Below are 5000 nucleotides of genomic sequence, written 5' to 3'. Positions count from 1 at the left end.
ATTGCTGTTTGAAAATTGTCTGGCACCTGATCCTTCTGCCTTGTTTTATCATAAAATGAAAACCTTTTTCTCCTGGTGCCCTACCTACGCTGTTCACACTATTAGCATTACGATTCTCCTCCCCGAAGTGCTGCCTGTGTTTACATTTGCCTGTTTTTGCTCTGATTGCTTAGCGGCCGGCCCCGGGGGGTTGTAGGCCCATACCTGTTCATGATTGAACTGTCAATAAAGGTTTTCAAAAAAAAAAAAAAAAAAAAAAAAAAGTGTGTGTAGAAGAACTGCAAGGTGTGTGCCTATGTGTGCATAGAGTGCTACATGTGTAAAGTCTGTATGATTTGGCCAGTTAAAGTGCTGATTTTGCCTCCGAGTAAGAAAAGTACTACAAAAAATGTATAAAGGATCGGCACATTGGCTGCCTTTGCTGATGCCCCCGTTGCCTAATTTGTAGTGCAATGGTTAAGTTGCAGAGTGTGGTTGAACTTGGTTAGGAGACTTGGTGCCTCTTTCCGTGTCCTGCTGATGATAAGGATGGCTTGATACCATTTTCTAAGCCCAGTATATTGAGAAAAGAAGTAAGTGAAGAAGAAGTGTGGAGTCGAAAGTGGTTCTCCAATTTCTCTCCACTTGCTAAAATTGCAAAGTCTCCATTATAGCATAGAAGAGAGCGTTAAAGTCGGGGATGGAAGAGGATGAAAATGGGAAGTTTACTTATAGAGAGAAGTGAGAAATGCCCTGTGTACAAACACCGGTGTCTGACCATAGAATACATTTAAATAATGTCTCTAGAAAAGAGCTGTGCATGTGTGCCTCAGTGGCCTAATGGATAAGGCACTGGCCTCCTAAGCCAGGGATTGTGGGTTCGAGTCCCATCTGAGGTGATAACAAAAATCCTCCCTCTATCTTTTCCAGAAAATTAGGTAGATTTATTACATGCTTCCTCTCAGAAGTTTATGAGGGATTAGTTACTTTGAAACGGTCCCATTTTACTTGTGTACACTTCACAGTCATGTTAGTGTTCTGAAACTGCAAAGTATATTTTTAAATGCCTATTTTTGGGAGATGCATTTTCGACCGGCCAGAACATATTCCTTTGGAAAAAATGATTTGAATTGGATTGGTGTGAATCTTGTTTCTAGAGGTGGTGACAGGCTTTCAGCTACTTGAATAGGTCAAGCCAGGATTCATAAAACGTATACAACCTATGTGAGTGTGAAAAATTAGCATATGCAGGAAGGAGCAATTTGTCCTACTTTCAAAACAGTTTCACTCCACATCTGGAAACTTCCAGAGCTATGTAGAGAATACAAATGAGCGTTAAACTCATGAGGAAAGAGGTTTGTATGCAAAAAGGAAAACAAAAGCATATCGTACTCATAAAATACTCAATATATAGATTCCAAAAAAGTGCTTCCAGCGAAAAGAGCTGAAAGAACACTATGGGATGTAAACCTGAATACCTTTCAATAATATGTTCTCCATCCATGCATACCACCTACATGATAAAAATCATCTCAGGTGAACGGATGACCGCGTGGCCTAATGGATAAGGCGTCTGACTTCAGATCAGAAGGTTGAGGGTTCGAGTCCCTTCGTGGTCATTTTTGGCCAATGGTCACACAATCTGCTTTACATTCAGAGTGGAAAAAGTCTTTTCCAATACTCTTGTAGTCCTCACTTTCTCATTACTAATCATTAATAAAGTGGAGTACATACTGTAAACTCATTCAGGTTACATCTTCAGTCTAACTACTTGTGCATTTTAGTGGCATTAAAAAGTGCTTCTATGCCGACGCACTGAATATGTAATAGGTTTGCAGAATTTTGACGTGACAGAATGGGTTTTTAGCTTAAGTGTGTGTAGAAGAACTGCAAGGTGTGTGCCTATGTGTGCATAGAGTGCTACATGTGTAAAGTCTGTATGATTTGGGCAGTTAAAGTGCTGATTTTGCCTCCGAGTAAGAAAAGTACTACAAAAAATGTATAAAGGATCGGCACATTGGCTGCCTTTGCTGATGCCCCCGTTGCCTAATTTGTAGTGCAATGGTTAAGTTGCAGATTGTGGTTGAACTTGGTTAGGAGACTTGGTGCCTCTTTCCGTGTCCTGCTGATGATAAGGATGGCTTGATACCATTTTCTAAGCCCAGTATATTGAGAAAAGAAGTAAGTCAAGAAGAAGTGTGGAGTCGAAAGTGGTTCTCCAATTTCTCTCCACTTGCTAAAATTGCAAAGTCTCCATTATAGCATAGAAGAGAGCGTTAAAGTCGGGGATGGAAGAGGATGAAAATGGGAAGTTTACTTATAGAGAGAAGTGAGAAATGCCCTGTGTGCACACACCGGTGTCTGACCATAGAATACATTTAAATAATGTCTCTAGAAAAGAGCTGTGCATGTGTGCCTCAGTGGCCTAATGGATAAGGCACTGGCCTCCTAAGCCAGGGATTGTGGGTTCGAGTCCCATCTGAGGTGATAACAAAAATCCTCCCTCTATCTTTTCCAGAAAATTAGGTAGATTTATTACATGCTTCCTCTCAGAAGTTTATGAGGGATTAGTTACTTTGAAACGGTCCCATTTTACTTGTGTACACTTCACAGACATGTTAGTGTTCTGAAACTTCAAAGTATATTTTTAAATGCCTATTTTTGTGAGATGCATTTTCGACTGGCCAGAACATATTCCTTTGGAAAAAATGATTTGAATTGGATTGGTGTGAATCTTGTTTCTAGAGGTGGTGACAGGCTTTCAGCTACTTGAATAGGTCAAGCCAGGATTCATAAAACGTATACAACCTATGTGAGTGTGAAAAATTAGCATATGCAGGAAGGAGCAATTTGTCCTACTTTCAAAACAGTTTCACTCCACGTCTGGAAACTTCCAGAGCTATGTAGAGAATACAAATGAGCTTTAAACTCATGAGGAAAGAGGTTTGTATGCAAAAAGGAAAACAAAAGCATATCGTACTCATAAAATACTCAATATATAGATTCCAAAAAAGTGCTTCCAGCGAAAAGAGCTGAAAGAACACTATGGGATGTAAACCTGAATACCTTTCAATAATATGTTCTCCATCCATGCATACCACCTACATGATAAAAATCATCTCAGGTGGACGGATGACCGCGTGGCCTAATGGATAAGGCGTCTGACTTTGGATCAGAAGATTGAGGGTTCGAGTCCTTTCGTGGTCGTTTTTGGCCAATGGTCACACAATCTGCTTTACATTCAGAGTGGAAAAAGTATTTTTCAATACTCTTGTAGTCCTCACTTTCTCAGTACTAATCATTAATAAAGTGGAGTACATACTGTAAACTCATTCAGGTTGCATCTTCAGTCTAACTACTTGTGCATTTTAGTGGCATTAAAAAGTGCTTCTATGCCGACGCACTGAATATGTAATAGGTTTGCAGAATTTTGACGTGACAGAATGGGTTTTTAGCTTAAGTGTGTGTAGAAGAACTGCAAGGTGTGTGCCTATGTGTGCATAGAGTGCTACATGTGTAAAATCTGTATGATTTGGGCAGTTAAAGTGCTGATTTTGCCTTCGAGTAAGAAAAGTACTACACAAAATGTATAAAGGATCGGCACATTGGCTGCCTTTGCTGATGCCCCCGTTGCCTAATTTGTAGTGCAATGGTTAAGTTGCAGAGTGTGGTTGAACTTGGTTAGGAGACTTGGTGCCTCTTTCCGTGTCCTACTGATGATAAGGATGGCTTGATACCATTTTCTAAGCCCAGTATATTGAGAAAAGAAGTAAGTGAAGAAGAAGTGTGGAGTCGAAAGTGGTTCTCCAATTTCTCTCCACTTGCTAAAATTGCAAAGTCTCCATTAAAGCATAGAAGAGAGCGTTAAAGTCAAGGATGGAAGAGGATGAAAATGGGAAGTTTACTTATAGAGAGAAGTGAGAAATGCCCTGTGTGCACACACCGGTGTCTGACCATAGAATACATTTAAATAATGCCTCTAGAAAAGAGCTATGCTTGTGTGCCTCAGTGGCCTAATGGATAAGGCACTGGCCTCCTAAGCCAGAGATTGTGGGTTCAAGTCCCATCTGAGGTGATAACAAAAATCCTCCCTCTTTATTTTCCAGAAAATTAGGTAGATTTATTACATGCTTCCTCTCACAAGTTTATGAGGGATTAGGTACTTTGTAACGGTCCCATTTTACTTGTGCACACTTCACAGTCATGTTAGTGTTCTGAAACTGCAAAGTATATTTTTAAATGCCTATTTTTGTGAGATGCATTTTCGACCAGCCAGAACATATTCCTTTGGAAAAAATGATTTGAATTGGATTGGTGTGAATCTTGTTTCTAGAGGTGGTGACAGGCTTTCAGCTACTTGAATAGGTCAAGCCAGGATTCACAAAACTTATACAACCTATGTGAGTGTGAAAAATTAGCATATGCAGGAAGGAGCAATTTGTCCTACTTTCAAAACAGTTTCACTCCACGTCTGGAAACTTCCAGAGCTATGTGGAGAATACAAATGAGCTTTAAACGCATGAGGAAAGAGTTTTGTATGCAAAAAGGAAAACAAAAGCATATCGTACTCATAAAATACTCAATATATAGATTCCAAAAAAGTGCTTCCAGCGAAAAGAGCTGAAAGAACACTATGGGATGTAAACCTGAATACCTTTCAATAATATGTTCTCCATCCATGCATACCACCTACATGATAAAAATCATCTCAGGTGAACGGATGACCGCGTGGCCTAATGGATAAGGCGTCTGACTTCGGATCAGAAGATTGAGGGTTCAAGTCCCTTCGTGATCATTTTTGGCCAATGGTCACACAATCTGCTTTACATTCAAAGTGGAAAAAGTCTTTTCCAATACTCTTGTAGTCCTCACTTTCTCATTACTAATCATTAATAAAGTGGAGTACATACTGTAAACTCATTCAGGTTGCATCTTCAGTCTAACTACTTGTGCATTTTAGTGGCATTAAAAAGTGCTTCTATGCCGACGCACTGAATATGTAATAGGTTTGCAGAATTTTG

The 5000-nt window shown here is 39.7% G+C and overlaps 3 non-coding genes across 3 annotated transcripts; all 3 read left to right on the top strand.

Moving 5' to 3' along the window:
* Nucleotides 1-805: 805 nt before the first annotated feature.
* TRNAR-CCU (transfer RNA arginine (anticodon CCU)) lies at nt 806-878 on the top strand. The gene has a single exon. It is a non-coding gene; the product is annotated as a tRNA-Arg (tRNA).
* A 1515-nt stretch (nt 879-2393) lies between these two features.
* On the top strand, nt 2394-2466 carry TRNAR-CCU (transfer RNA arginine (anticodon CCU)). The gene has a single exon. It is a non-coding gene; the product is annotated as a tRNA-Arg (tRNA).
* A 1515-nt stretch (nt 2467-3981) lies between these two features.
* On the top strand, nt 3982-4054 carry TRNAR-CCU (transfer RNA arginine (anticodon CCU)). The gene has a single exon. It is a non-coding gene; the product is annotated as a tRNA-Arg (tRNA).
* The last annotated feature ends 946 nt before the right edge of the window (nt 4055-5000 follow it).

Source organism: Triturus cristatus, chromosome 4_1, assembly GCF_964204655.1.
Source record: "Triturus cristatus chromosome 4_1, aTriCri1.1, whole genome shotgun sequence".
NCBI classification, from domain to species: Eukaryota; Metazoa; Chordata; class Amphibia; order Caudata; family Salamandridae; genus Triturus; species Triturus cristatus.
This window is presented reverse-complemented; position numbering and strand designations above follow the sequence as displayed.